Source organism: Thamnophis elegans, chromosome 1, assembly GCF_009769535.1.
Source record: "Thamnophis elegans isolate rThaEle1 chromosome 1, rThaEle1.pri, whole genome shotgun sequence".
In the NCBI taxonomy this organism is placed as follows: Eukaryota; Metazoa; Chordata; class Lepidosauria; order Squamata; family Colubridae; genus Thamnophis; species Thamnophis elegans.
Window position 1 is genome coordinate 46,504,878 of NC_045541.1, and position 16,154 is coordinate 46,521,031.

The 16,154-nt window shown below is 44.3% G+C and overlaps 1 protein-coding gene across 8 annotated transcripts in view; it reads right to left on the minus strand.

Moving 5' to 3' along the window:
• Positions 1–15,669, minus strand: part of R3HDM1 (R3H domain containing 1) — a 91,373-nt gene extending 75,704 nt beyond the window's left edge. For all 8 annotated transcript variants that reach the window (XM_032215397.1, XM_032215354.1, XM_032215346.1 and 5 more), the window contains exon 1: positions 15,481–15,669. The gene's annotated coding sequence lies outside the window, so the exon portion shown is untranslated. The remainder of the gene's footprint in view (positions 1–15,480) is intronic.
• Between the last annotated feature and the right edge of the window lie 485 nt (positions 15,670–16,154).

Sequence of the window (16,154 nt, forward strand, 5' to 3'; positions counted from 1 at the left end):
CTATCAGCAACCCACACTATATTTGGAAAGAAAAATGTTACTTTTTTTAGATGATCACCTGGGCAACCAAAGAATTGCCGTCACATCTCTGAAAGATATCCAAACAAGTTCCTCACCAAAGAACAAGATTGGGATTAAAGAAGCATATGTTACTAAGTGGAGTTTACCCAAACCTTTGTGATCATATGATCACCACCACCAAATATTTCTGTTGGATTCTAACAGGAAAGTGACTAATCCCTGGAGTCATCCTGAGCACTATCTACACTGGGTTTGTTTTTGTTTTTTTGCTGGAAACCAGAAGGAAATGTCAGTGTACATAAAAAAAGCCATTAATTGTAGTCACATGACTGTGGGACACCGCAAACAGCAGTAAATGTTGGATTGTTGCTGAGTCCCAAGATTCAATCATGTGACTGGGGGGGGGGAGCCACTGAAGCATTGAATCTAGGTTGTAAGTAGTCCTGGAAAGGTCCCTCGTAACTTTGAATGGCCACTAAGTGACCAGTCGCAAGGCAAGGTCTATCTGTATTGTTTATTATGCTCAAAATGGCAAACAGATGTGTCAACGTTTTTTGTAAAGGAATGATAAACTCAGAAATGATGCCTAGTTTGTGGGTAGTATTCAAGTGCATATCTATCTATATCTATACATTTATAGTATAAATATATGGTGTGTGTATGTGTGTGTGTGTGTGTGTATGTGTATATATGTGTGTGTGTGTGTGTGTGTTGCATTTGTGCTGGTAAATAAATAAAGGGAAATAAATACAATACAAATGTAACAAAAGGCAACAGTAAAATATTGGGCTTTCTGTCTGGATGGTCTCTTGTGACGAGCCGATGGACAGAGAATGGAAGCAGTTAGCTTCCTCCCATAATTGGGGCATACCAGGGGTTGTGACACTAAATAAACAAACAAACATACATACATACATATACACACACACACACACACGCACACACACATACATACATGGTATATACACGCGCACCCGCACACACTGAACATGTGCTTGAACATGAACACATTATATTGTCAAAGTCAGAGATCTCAGAGAATCTGATAAGAGACTGAAAACAGAATGCCCTTTTGTGGCCTGAGAATGCATTTGAATGCATTTGGCTTTTGGTGCAAAACATTAGTTTAATTAGACCCAAGATTAATCTACTTGTTTCGTGTGTCCATAAAGTATGTTTTTTGAATAATATGTAAGTATTGGCACAAATCAGCCAGTCATTTTGCCAGTAGATGCCCAAATCATTAGAGTAGTCTCTTTAAAAATGCACAAATACTATAAGATGAAAATGTTTTTCAGAGTCCCAATCACTTTCACAAAATTCCTACACCAACAGACAATCTAACATAATGGTTTTATTAACAGTTTAAAATAGGATGTGCATGAACATTTTGAAACCAAAAAAAAAATCTCTAAAAATATGCACATTATGGCCAAACTCTTTTTATTTCTCAAACTACCATTTATGTAGTTAATTCGTTACCACATTATTTCCATATGCAAGGTGGTGTCTTGAGGATAAATCTTTGAACACAATAGAGCTAAAAAACAGTTTCTGTTGGCCTGCCAGAACTTAATATTAAATCTTGAGGCAGTCTAGTCTACCAATACAGAAAATCAGCTTGAAGAGCATCAAAGACTTTCTAGTTTAAGTTGTAGGAACATTCTCCTTGGGGGATTTTTTTCTATTTTAACATAATTACAGAACTTTTTTCAGCTAGGTTTCTTGTAAATAATTTTTTCCTTTTCTTGTATTTTTGTATATTTACTTGGGTATGTCTTGGGTATGTTTTAACATGTTTAAACTATCACATTATTCTATGTGTTTTATATCTTATTTATTATTTGATTTTTAAAACCTCATTTTTCTAAATAACTCAAGGCAGCTACCATGCAAAATACACATTCCTCCTCTTATTTTCCATACAACAACCCTGTGAATTGTGCTTAGAGGGAGAGAGGGATTGGCCCAAACTCACCCTGTTGGCTTTCATGCCTAATGTGGGACTAGAACTCATTCTATTCTAGTTCTATCCTGGGATCTTAATCGCTACACCAAGCTGGCTGTTCATTACTGTAACGTTTATTACTGTAAACATTATGATATTATTATCATTCTTATTATTATCATTATTATTATTATTATGTTAATCTTTGGTGAGATTCATAGCCTTTGGGGCTGGTTGGTAGCTCAACAGCTCGAGTCCTAACCAAGGACCTAGGAAGTATTAAGGTAACATCAGAGGATATAAGCTATTCCAAGTAGGATGTTTTTTTGTAAAATCAGAATGTTCAAGTCTTATAAATTTAAAATTTCCAAATAGTGAGGTAGTCCTTTAGGTATTGCTCCAAGGGCTCCAATTACAATCGGGACAACACACGATTTCTTTTTCCACAGTCGCTCAACTTAAATTTGCAAGACCCGTTACTTTGTGATTTTTTCTTGCTGTTTATCTTCAATTCGTGCATCTCCAGGTATTGCAATGTCAATGAACCATACTTTTTTCTTTTCAACTATTGTTATGTCAGTTGTGTTGTGGGCCAAGTGCCTGTCAGTCTGAATTCTGAAGTCCCACAAGATCTTGACTTTTTCTCTAAAACCTTCTGAACCCAGCGTCCCCGGCTGGAACAAACCAAACAAGGCCTCTGACCTACGGACCCCCTCAGTCCGCCGGAGGTAGATCCGCAGAGCGCGGCGGACGTCCAACCGATGCCAGAGCCTCTCCCTGTCAGTGGCCGGACCCGGGCAAAAGTCGGGCAGGACGATCTCCTGGGCCCTATGAAAGGAAGTATTCACCTTCAGGATGAAGGTAGGATCAAGGCAAAGCACCACCCTGTCCTGTTCTGAAATACGTCGGGCGAAGGTAACCGCTACCAGGAAGGCCACCTTCAGAGACAAGAACCGTAGATGAACAGACCGGAGAGGTTCGAATGGGGCCCCTGTCAAGGCCCTGAGCACCAGGGGAAGATCCCACATGGGGAACCTGTGGATGGGGGGAGGCTTGAGATTAGCCGCCCCCTTCAGAAAACACTTGATCAGGGGAACATGGGAGAGGGAAGAAGACCCCCCCCCTAGGATCAAAGACAAAGCCACTACCTGGCGGCGCAAAGTATTCTGCAAAAGCCCGCTTTCAAGGCCCTTCTGAAGGAAATCCAAGACGTTAGGAATGGTGGCCCTATTGGGAGAAATGCCCAAAGGAGAGCACCACCGGACAAAGGCCGTCCAGGTGGAATTATAAATGCGGGTCATCGATGGACGCCGAGACACCTCGATGATACGAATGACCCCGGAGGAGAGATTAGCCCCCCTTAGAAGCCGCCATTCAAGAGCCAGGCAGTCAGATGGAGCCACTGGGGCTCCGGGTGAACCAGAGCCCCCTGCAGCAAGACCACCTCCCCCCGCGGAATCCTCCAGGGAGGGGCCACTGAGAGCTGGACCAGGTCTGCGAACCAGGGCCTCCTGGGCCAATAGGGGGCCACCACAATGACCAGGGCCCTCTCCACTACCACCTTCCTGACGGTCCCTGGGACGAGGGGAATGGGAGGAAATGCATAGAGAAAGCCCGGGGGCCACCGGCTCCTGAGGGCGTCCGTGCCCTCCGCCGACCTGGATTGGAAACGGGTGAAAAACCAAGGAAGTTGGGAGTTCGCGGGCGATGCAAACAGATCCACCAGAGGAGTCCCGAACCTCTGACAGGTCCGCTGCCACTCGCCATTGTCCAGAATCGCCCGACTCAGCCAATCTGCCTGGACGTTGGATAGCCAGGAGATGTGTTCCGACACCAAGGACAGTAGGTGTCTCTCCACCCAGGCGCCCAGCCGCAGAGCCTCCAGCCAGAGAGTGGGTCCCCCCTTGACGACTGACGTGGGCCTTGGTGGCCACATTGTCCGTCAGGAGAAGCACGTGATGCCCCTCCACCGAGGACTGAAAGTGACTCAGAGCAGGCGTGTGGCCTTCAGCTCCAGCCAATTTATGTTGTGGCAGAGGTCCGAGGCTGTCCACCTGCCCTGAGCTATCCGAGAACCCACCAGGGCCCCCCACCCGAACAGACTCACATCTGTGGTGACGGTCACCCTGTCCGGTTCCCAGAAGCAGCAGCCACGCTCAATGGCGGGAGAAAGCCACCACGCCAGAGAGACCCGGACCCCCCCAGGAGACGGAGGGTCCGAAGAGAATTGCTCAATCGCCCCCTCTGAAAGGGGATGAGCTCCCACTGGAGAGGCCGAAGGTGAAGCCTGGCCCACAGAACAATCCTGATGCAAGAGACCATCTTGCCCAATAACTGTGATAGAGAGAGGATGGAAGCGAACCGCCTTCCACGAACGCTTTCTGCCAGTTGACGAAGGTTGCTCTGACGTTCCTGGGACAGACGCACCACCCCCGACCTGGAGTCTATGACCGTCCCCAGGTGGAGAATACGCGTGGAGGGGGAAAGATGGCTTTTGGCAGAGTTCACCAAAAAGCCCAGGCGCTGAAGGCTCCGAATGGTGAGCTGAAGGTCCGAGATGGCCTGAGGGAGAGACCCCGCCTGAACCAAGACATCGTCCAAATAACATTGGAGCCGCACTGGAATGGAGCACAGGTGAGCCGCCAGGGCCGCCAGAACCTTCGTGAAGGTCTGGGGAGCCGAGGCCAGCCCGAAAGGAAGAGCCCTATACTGGTAGTGGCGGGTGCCATGCGAGAACCTCAGGAACCGGCGGTGAGCGGGCAGAATAGGTATGTGAAGATAGGCCTCCGTGAGGTCCACGGCGGCCAGGAAGTCCCCTTTCCTGATGCCCTGAAGGATAGATTTCAGGGAGGACATTTTGAAACGCCTGTACACCAGGAACCTGTTCAGGCATTTGAGGTCTAGAATCGCCCTCCAGTCCCCCGTGCTCTTCGGAACCACGAATAGATTGGAGTAGTGGCCCAGGCCTCGTTCCCCTAGAGGAACTGCCTCTACCGCCCGAATGTCGAGAAGGTGCGCGATCGCCTGATCCATCAGGTGTCGGCGCTCCCGGCTCCGAGACGGAGGGAATGACCTGAAGAGGTTCGGAGGGGTGGAGAGAAATTCTAACCGGAGACCATGACGAACCGTGGCTCGGACCCAAGCGTCCGACGTGATTTCGTCCCATTGATCCGCATAGAGGGAGAGGTGGCCTCCGATGGGATGACTCGGGTTTGAATCACTTCCCCCTGCGGTAGGGACGGCCGCCTCCTCCATGAAAGGGCTGCCTGGACTGGCTCTGGAAACGATTCCTGTCCTGAAAGGACGACCTGGGGAACTGCTATCAGACTGGAAAGAAGAAAAACGCTGATTATAGCCGTAATCCCCACCCCTCTTTGCCTACGGTAAGGGTGTGACTTAGTCTCGGGCTTCTTAGCATTAGAAAGAAGAACCTTCTTCTTGTCCTTATCCTCTAATAGGATGGGGACGAGGGCCTCCCCGAAAAGATTGGGCCCCTTGAAAGGGGCGGCCGCCAAGTCCCACTTTGCCTTGTTATCCATCTGCCAGTGATGCAACCAAAGGAGCCTACGAGAGGTGACAGAGGTGGCCAAGGCACTGGAAGCAAACTTGACCGTGTCCAGGGTCGCATCAGCAGAGAATTGGCAGGCCGCCATGATCTTAAAGAGATCCTGGTGGAGCGCTCGTCCTGGATGGGAATGTGCTCCTGGAGCTTCTTAAGCCACATGACAGTGGCGCGGTTAAAGTAGGAGGCCGAGGCTGCGGACTTGATAGCTCATGCTGTGGCATTAAAATTCTTCCGCAAGGTAAGCTCTGCATGCTTATCCTCCGGCTTCAACTTATCCACCGCATTGACCAAAACCACCGGAGAGGAGGAGACAAGGGCGGCCACTGGGGTGTCTATGGCAGGCAGCTGAACGGCTTGAGCAAAGGTTTGCTCTACGTTATAGTGCCGGCGGTCATTACTCCCAGGAGCTGAGAAATTGGAGGGGCGAGCCTATTGATTGGTCAAGACCTCTAGAAACAGGGGAGGAGCCGGAATCTCTTCCTTGTTTGTGGCCGTGGCGGAAAACATGGCCATGTCAGGATCCCTAGGCGGGGGCACCGAAGGATCTCGCGTCCCTACCTTGGTGGTCTGCCTTGCCTTGTCCAAGAGGATTTTGAACATGGCTGGAACAAAGAGGCCCTTAGACGAGGGCTCATCTGAAAGGCCTGCATTCTCATCATCCGAGAAGCCCATGTCCTGGAGGTTCTCCCCCCCCCCCAAAAAAGAAGCTTCACTAACCATGGAAGAAGAGGAAGCACGACACTGGGCCCTGCCAAGCCCCCCATGCCTGGAAGAAAAGGAACCCTTGTCCTGCTGGGCAATGCCCCTTGAAAGGGCTGCAGAAATAAGCCTTTTAAGACCTTCAGGGAGGTTATCCAAATCCTCTACATCACCAAAGGCAGAGCTAGGCCCTTGAGGAGCCAATCTGCATGAGGGACAGGGCCCCCTAGACATACCTTCCAACGGATCCCTGGAAGGGGAAGGAGAGGGAGACCTTCTCCTCCTGGAATAGGAATGAGGCCTATCCGGAGAGACCGAGGGAGAAGAAGACGGGCTAAATCCCCTAGGAGAAGAGTGTGCTGAAAGAGGCCCCAGAGGAGACCTGGATCTATCTCAGGATAAAGGCCCAGTAGACCTGGCCTGTCTTTTGGCCCTTGCAAAAGTTTTCTCAATCGCCCTGTGCTTCTGGCTTCCTCCCTAGTGGAGGACCTAGATGGGCATTGAGCAGTCGAAGCACTTGGGGGGGGGGACTCCCTGCTCCGCCCCCTGTCCTAGGCCTTCTCCACCCCGACTGGGCCCACCTCCTGGCCCTGGGGAATTACAGCCCCCTCGTCCATGACTACTCACGTGTCCGATGCTGGAATGAGGGCTTCAAGGATCTATAGGCCCCACCGGGACCGAGGCCTTCAGCACGCTGAGATAAATAAGGCCTGAGCAGCCGCAGATCGAAGTGCGCTCCTCGCGCACGTGGCAACAAAAATGGCCACCAGACACCTCCGCACCAGCCCAGCGGCCAAATCAAGCCTCCAGCGGCTCAGCCGGGCTCTCAGACACCTGCACCGCTTCCAGAGAGATCAGGGGAGGCCACGCGGCACTCAGGCTCGCACCCCCTCCCCCTGAGGCCACTCGCAGCCAGGGAACAAAGAAGAGAAGCGCGGAAGCTGATCCGATGATCGTCGGCTCCGCGAACGGCTTGGAGACGCCTTGTGGCGCCGCTGCTGCTGTTCAAGGTTTTTACGGCCCACGCAGCTGCCATTGCAGCCGCCGATAAAGGAGCTGGCACCCCCGCACCCCCGGGGATAGGGCTGAGGCTCCAGGCCCATGGGGGGGAGGCAGAACACCCCACAGGGCCCTCCCCAACCGCCCGAGGCAGATAACTGTCCCTTGGGGCCACAGCTGCACAATTTGGAATTTAGTAAAACTTTTAAAGTGCCCAATGAAGCCAAATAGAAACCAGATTGTAACAACAATAAATCCTACCTATGGAATTCTCAAACAGTGCTTGGACCAAAAAAGACTGAGAGAATCTGGGCCAGGATTGGAAAGCACCAGTATTTAAGGCTTTGCTCTCAGTCTTTGGACCAATCAGGCTTTGAGAATACCCACAGGTGACCACTCCCTCCCCTCCTCTGGAAAACATGTTGAATTTTTGCCTTCATGCAGTTTGTGGCTAAGGCTTGTTCTTGAGCTGTCAAAATAAAGCCTCCTGTTTCTTTTTTCAATGCTCCTAATTTTAATCAGTTCCAAGTTAGCTTTTGGTCAGTTTTGCCTTCAATACTTTTCAGGTATTGGCTATGCATAGCTTTGTTTTTCCAATTTTCAGCTCGCTTCTCAATTACTTCTTTCTTATATTCAGCTATTGACTTAGTTGTCTTCAAAAGATCTCCTTTATTTACTTCCTTAATCATTGGTTCTTCACTTTTCTGGATGTAATCATTCAAGCTGTGTTTTTCTTCTTCCACAGTCTGTTTTTCTTGTAGGAGTCCTCGACCACCCTCTGCTCTTGGTAGATATAATCGGTCAATATCATCATCATCATCATCATCGTTGTTGTTGTTGTTATATTGTATCATTATTAAACCAATATATAAATAAATGATACATACTTCAGAAATTTGAATATATAGTATTATCGGTAGAATAAATAAATATCTGATGTAAAATACTTGATTGGCTAGAGATTTAAGATGTGCAGCCAGTTGTTTTGACCTCCCTGAAGGGGCATCCTGCTCTACTGGCACTTTGAAGAGTTTTAAGGCTCATAGAGCCAGATATGAATCCTGAAAAAACTGAGGTCTATTCTGTCCCACGACCGCCAATGACTTGTCAGGCGTCTTTGTGCAAAAAGGTTTCTGTAGCCAGAGTGTCAAGTCATGGCATGTGGCAGCTGCAGGATCCCAATGCCCCTATACAGAGCATGCCCAAACCCACCAGACTGGCAACTGGATGGGCTTCTTCTCCCAAACTGTTGCTTTCCAATACCATACTGACTTACAACAGCTCATTTAGTGACCAGTTGCTATGGCACTGAATAAAGTGTCTTGTGACTTTTTTCACACCAATGTCCGTTGCAGCCAACCCCATGGTCACGTGACCAAAAATTGGATGGTTGGCAACTGACTCATATTTATGACGCTAGCAGTGTTCCAGAGTCATGTGATTCCCTTCTGCGATCTTTTGACAAGCAAAGTCAATGAGGAAGCCACGTTCACTTCAGAACTGTGTTACTAGCTTAACAACTGCAGCGATTCACTTAACTGTGGCAAGAAAGGTTGTAAAAGAGGTTAAAACGCACATAACTGTTTAGCAGCAGAAATATTGGTCTCAATTGTGATTGTAAGTTGAGGACTATTATCCTATTATCCGGCCTACTATCTTTCCCATCATTTATTTTCCCTCATGCCATGGCACTTTTGTGCAATACATAACCTTTATACTTGTTTACAATGGCCTTTACTGGCCAATAAATACTGAATTGTTGTCCATGGGCCCTACCTTCAGGATACAGAATGAACATTTGTTCATTCGAAACCATCCAGTTCATAGCAATCCAGTAACTTTATAGAAAAGGACATTGGCAATAAAAATGTCGCAATGGTGGCAGAAATATTCATTTGCAGAGTGCCACCATAGAGGGAATTTAAGATAAATATTAAGTATTTTAAATCACAGAAACATGGATCCCAAGCCACGTAGCCTTTTAAACGTTAAACAGTGTTTTAAAGTGAGCTGGTGCTCACACTAGCAAATGTTACAGATGACATAATTTATATCATCTCATAAGATGTAATATATGATAGGGAGAGGATCTTACCCATGAAGAATTAAATCAACTCCCCCTTAATTCAAATAATTGCTTGCACTCATTCTGCTCTTGCTTGAAGTGAATATCTCCACCCCATACAGCAGGGACAGGAAAACTGTCATTGAACTACAATACTTAGCAGCCACAGGTTGCTAAGAAATAGTGATATATATTACAGCGTAGTTTGCAATTTAATTAATTAGCATTGCAAAAACTACCATTTATAGAAACAAAATAGGAATGCAAGCTTTGGTCAAAATGTAGTTTTCAATCCTGTAACACTAAGATCATGAAGTTCTGATTATGATTGGCTTTGCACAATTCATTGCATCAAAAGATGGCTTTCTAGTTTGTGCCTCTTAATATTATATAAACCCAGTTACTACATTTAGTTTAGGTTACAGTATGTTTCATGTGAACCAAGACAACTGGGTTAGTTCTGGGAACTATGACTGTAACAAATACAGTTTGTGTCTGAACAGTCTCATACAGAGAAACATGGTTTAGCAAACTGACCCAAGATCTACCCTGCAGGTAGAATGCATCAGCAAAAATTCATCACTGTCTTCATCTTATAGATACAAAAACTACCTTAATAAACTGTGCTTTGCTTGGCCCATACCTAAAGCAAACACAATGCAAAAAATAATAATTTGGTAATATAATTAGGAGTAAAATCATAATTGCTATTTCAGATACAGTATGGCATCAACTATGTTAATGGGGAAACATACTAGTTTAATATACTTCATTACATTTGATTTCCAAAAATAAAGAGTAAGATTTATAGACAGGGTAACTATTGCTTCAAACTCCATGTAGAACTCTAGAGTTGTAATATAATGTCATTAAACAGAATCCCTCAAAGACCAAGAAAAAGCCCCAATGACCATGTTCACATACCAAGGCAAACCTGAACAAGCCACATTAAGATATAGTACATGTAGTCCTCGACTTACATCCACTGGGTTAGAGATGATTCAAAGTTACAACAGCACTGAACAAAGTGACTCATGACCATTTTTTTACATTTACGATCCTTGCAGCATCCCATGGTCACATGTTCAAAATTCAAACATTTGCTTGGATGCTTGGCGATTGGCTCATATTTATGACAGATGCAGTATCCCGGAGTCATGTGACCTTTTGAGACCTTCTAATGAGCAAAGTCAATGGGAAGCCAGATTTACTTAACAACCATGTTGCTAACAGTTGTTCATTTAACAACTGTTACCAGAAAGGTGGTAAAATAGGGCAAATTCATTTAACAATGGTCTCGCCTAGCAACAGAAATTTTAGGCTCAATTGTGGTCATCAATCAAAGACTATCTATATGAAGGATAAATCCAGCCAGTCTATTAGCAATTGGAATATCAACTTTTGCATCTCACTGCTTGAGATGAACATTAGTCAAGAAGCTCAAAAAACAAGATGAATCCAGTTTAGATTATTATTTCAGGATTATAAAACTATGAATGAAGATTGGTTGCAATGACCCATTTTATTTTCATGATTTCCATTTAATAGTTAAGTTTACTTAAGACAAATCGAAGCAGCTCCAAAGAAAATTGGCAATGGAGAGAAAGAAAATAAGAAGGGGGAAAGCATAGAAAGAATTCTTGATCTGACTGTGATCTGCACAATACTATAAGCTAGGAATGATTGCTTGACTGAGTTCATTCGAGGTTATAAACAAGGATCTAAATGCAAAAGCAGTTTGAATCTAGGTGAATATTGCTGAAGGGAAAAGTGCTAAGTTTATCCTATCCCACTAATGAGTCAGTGGATGGAGGAAGCTCGTTTTGGAGAAACTGGTGCAACTAAGCATTTCATTTGCTCTTAAGTTACTTTAAACTATCTCTTTACACATAAAAGAGATAAACCTAGAAGCCGCCTGCTAGATATTTTCCCCAATCTTAAGACAAAAATTACCAATATGTGTGCTCTGTGGCAGCTGGTTCTTTTCTATCCACCTAATGGAATGAAATAACCGAACTGAACACCATTTCTAACAGTGCCCAAACAAGATTTCTCTACGGCATAAATGCATCTTTACTCTAAACATAGAATTTAGAAAAAAATCCCTAAGGGCAAGTGACACACATCTTCAGCATAGACACATACACAAAGCAAATTCCATTTGGCAAAATTCCATGTCATTTCTCTCTGCTTTGGGTCTTATGATGGGTCCAGCTGCTGTACTTTCCGTTACACAAACATGGCTGGGGAGGACATAAAGAGGAAATCTCCTCTCATCCATGCATTGCTTCCTCCCTTTCTGTTTAAATAGCTTGGTACTCTAACAGAAGGCGCACAGCAAGTCAGACGGCTTATTTGAACTTTAGCATTTTACAATTTTGATCTGGGTAGATAAATGTCATAAATTCTCCTTTTAAGATTCCACCTCTACATGAAAAAAATGAACTACACACAACAGTACACACTTCTCCGTGATCATTACTTCTTAAAATACCAGAAGCAGACTGAATACATTATACAAATGTGCTTGCCAGGTAAAAATGTACAACCAGAATCATGGACAAGAAAAACTATATATATATATATATATATATGTATGTATGTATGTATGTATGTATGTATGTATGTATGTATGTATATACACATACATACATACACATACATACATACATACAATCACCACTGCATTCACCATAATGAAATCAAATATTCTTCCTTTAAACAAAATCCACTTCTCATAACTTTCATCAAAACTATAAAATTACAGTATTTGCTAGACCGTTTTCACACACAAAATTAAATTATCCTTATGTAATAGTCATTACATTTAGCTCCATTTTAAGTTGTATGTCACCAGAAGAGGCTGCTAAAAATCGACAGTGGTGTATCTTATCTCTACTATCTGGCCTTCAACTTACATAGTGCCAAATACAATCATGAACAGAAGGAATATAATTTCAATAAAGGCAAAAAAAGCTGGCTATCTGCTTTTCAGTTAAGCTCCAAAAGATAGAGGTTGTTTTAAAAAATGAGTATTTGATCAAAGGATACATAAAACCCAAGCATTACATTTTAATTGTGATAATACATAAATCTAATTCAAATTCTTTGTGAATAGATTCACTGAGGCAGTTCCAAAATAGTGCTTCAAAGGATTATCTTCCTACAGAAAAAGATTTTTTTTGAAAGACTAATTTGACTGTATAATTATCACTCCCATACTGAAAAACTGTCTGAGTTGGTAAAATGCTAAAAGGTATCTAATTTAGTAAAATACAATCCATTTTTCAATGTTACAAAGTCAGTTCAGACAAGTGTCAAGATGGCTACAAGAGGACTTAAGATCAGAACATAATGTAAATATAGAATTATTGCACCAAACAAGAAACTTGGAGCATATATAGGGCAGGTTATAATAAATACTTTAAAAGGTGTATTTGTATTATCAAAATACCCTGTAGGGATATACCCATATATCTAGGAAAATAATATAAGACTGTATGAATATTGGTCAGACATCCTATTCTTGGGCTTTTGAGCAAGGGTTCGAAGGACAGATAGCATCACAAATGTTTTCGCATTTATAAATCCCAATGTTAAATCTATCTATTCTAAAATACATCAATATTTAAATCTCCATACAAAGTACGAACATATTAAGTACAGGCTTTCAACAAGATTGGGAGAGATCACTGAAGCAAGGTCTGTTAAGATGCTTTGTGGAAAACTGAACAGACAATATGATTCCAGGTACTGACAAGAGGCTAAAATTGGTTAATACCATGATTAATTTCACAGAACTTTGCTGAAAAAATCAGACACATGTACTGCTAGAACTTATGGGTATGCTTTGATTTGTATAATAAAATGATTTTATTAAATCGTCTACTGAGATTTAAAGCATTTTTCAAATGATCCCTGAACTACATATGTATGTTTAACTACTGCTTTATAGCAATTGCAGTTATTTTTTTCTGGAAAATTTTGAGTTGGAAATCTGAAATAAAATGGCACTAGATTCTAGAATGCTTCAAGTAATTTTTAAGCAAAAATGAACAGTGTGTGAAATGTTATGTATTGTATTGCAAATTATGTTGCACATAAGCCAGCTGAGCAAAACTAAGTGGTGAGGACATGAACTCAAGAGAGCATATTTAGTATGCCTTAAATATTATCTTCAATCAAAAGAATTATTTAGAAGTTATTTTTATCAGAATATTTTAAGAAATGACATTTCATTGTATTTTGTAAAAACAAAATAACCAATAGTTCACAAACAGAAATTCAATCAATTTTTGGTCTCAATTTCAAAAGTGTTCACTTGGTTGAAAATATATCTAATATTGCACCATAAATTTTACAAAAATGAAACATCAATTTTAAAAATAAGAGTAATTGTTACTCTTATTCACAGAAGTTCTTTTTACCTGAATCACAGCATTGGCCAATTCAGCATTTTCTACTTTCAGGCCTTAAGTTAACATCTTGAGAAAAAGGCACCTTCCTTCCCCATACTATGACAAGGATTCATCTGTTGGAAATGCTGAACATATCTTAGATACAAACATAGAGGACAATATCTCCACTCAGTCCTGACAAGACTCATGTTTAGTTTAGTTTTTTATTTAGAAAGGGAGTTAAAACTTAACTGGATGGAAAGGAAATAAGACAAATAGATTTGGATTAAATCAATGTGCTACAGTAGACTGGCACAATCTTTCACGTGTTTGCATTGTTCTTTAGAGACAACAGCATATCACAAGTTCTTGGGAGTGAACAAGTCACTAAGTATCCACAGATAAAGGAAGCATTTATATTATGATATACATTAAACAAACAAGCCTATAGCTCTGTGTGAAATATGCATTTTGCATTATTTCAACTTTTAGGGGCAGTATGGGAAGCGCATATCTTGGATAAGGGAAAGACACACTGTCTGGGCACTAACAAACTAACCCTTAACACCTGTTTAAAGCAGACAGAATCTCCTTGTCCCCATAATCCATCATAACTTCTTATATGGACAGCTAAAAAAAGACAAGCAGACTCACAAATACCCTGCCTCTTATTACATATTTTAGGTCCCATGTAACACAGTAGAAGCCTAAAAATTCCACACACACACACACACAAATCCCTAACACTCTATTTGGATTTCTGACCATTTCCACTAGGTCCTCACTTCATTTGAACAGATACAAACAAAAATCTGTGCAATCAACTCCTCAACATACCATGATCACTGCCATGGTCATGAAAACTGGGGTTGAAATTGTGTGTGTGTGTGTGTGTGTGAGAGAGAGAGAGAGAGAGGGAGGGAGGGAGGGAGGGAGGCAGGCAGGCAGGCAGAGGGAGGGAAAGAGAACTAGATTTAATTTACTTAGTTCATAAAAAAATTAACTCTTCTGGGTAAGCGAGGCTGACAGATCACCACAGATTTTTGCAGGTATTACTTGGAACCCTTGCCATACTTTTATATTTTGGAGAGTTTGGGGGGATGTCCAGTTTCCATGAAGATTTATAGCTTCTTGGGTATGTATTTATACACATAAATAAAAATGTTGGAAGAGCAGAAGGTAAAGGGGAAAGAGATGTGTCTCTCTTTTTTTTTTTGCAGGCCCCGAGGTGACAATCCCAGCCTTCCGGATATGAGAAGTGCTTGCCATGAGTACAAGCAGCGACTTGTCACTTGTGTGTGTGTGTGTGTGCGCGCGCGCGCGCGTATGCGAAATACGCAGACTCTGTCTGTCTGTCTGTGTATGAGTGTGTGCAGACATACATGTGCGTCTGGGATAGGCAACCCACACATGGCAAGCCGGGAGTGAATCAACTCCGGCATCCCTTTGCCCACAAGGGGCAATGCTTTCCCCCATCACCGTAAGGCCCCCCCGGGGGGGGGGTTATAACTGCACCAACTGCATCCAGGAGGCAGGCGCACACTTCCGTCCAAATGCAGGCCCGGGAGAGGGGGGTGGAGGATGGCTGGTTGGGGTAGCGCCGCCGTCGCTGCTGCAAAGCCCCAGAGCAGCCGCGCTCCCTTCATTCGCAACGGGACAATCGCCCGCGGCGAACAGCCGGGGAGTTGCAAACCTTGTGCAACCCGCGAGAAAAAAAACGCGGGGGGGGGGAGACAGCCACAACCGGGCGATTGGTAAAAGGACTGGGAACGCGGGGGTAACTTACCGCAGTGCCGCGAGGATGACGAACTGCCCGTCCGTGGGGGGGAGAGGGAGGGAGGAAAGAGAGGGGGAGGGGAGGAGCAGAAGACGTCGGCAAGGCCGGCTTGCGAAGGGAGCTTCACACACGCGGGGGAATTAACCCCATCACCAGCCCCCTACAGCGGCTCCGCTCCTGCCGCGGGTGCCACCGAGGACCGCCCTCTACGGGTCCTGGCGACCAATCGCAACCACTCCTCCCAGTGACTGGCAGCCGGCGTGGCCACTCGGCAATCCGCGGCCCTCTTATCATCGACTCATCTCTCCCTTGGAGCTATCCGCTGAATGGTCTAAAATGCGGCCCACGAATGAAAACGCCCGTCAGGCGCCGTAAGCCAATGACGAACCGCAGCTTGCCTAAGCGACGGCTCTTAAAGGACCAATTGGAACTTAAACGACCCGGCATACGCTATTCCCCCCACCTATTGACGTCATTGCGACCGGCACGATTGGTTTTGAAGCATTAAGCTGAGTGGATCTGAGTCGGGATGGGGTCCTTTTTGACTATAGATATAGGGTTGCTTGGATGAATATGCGCCGTGATATAATGTTACAAGCCAGAGAAATGGGTCAGAGTCGTCCTAAAACTCCCTGCGTGGGGGAGGGAGGGAAATGGAGCAAAGCATGATGGGATTTGTAGTA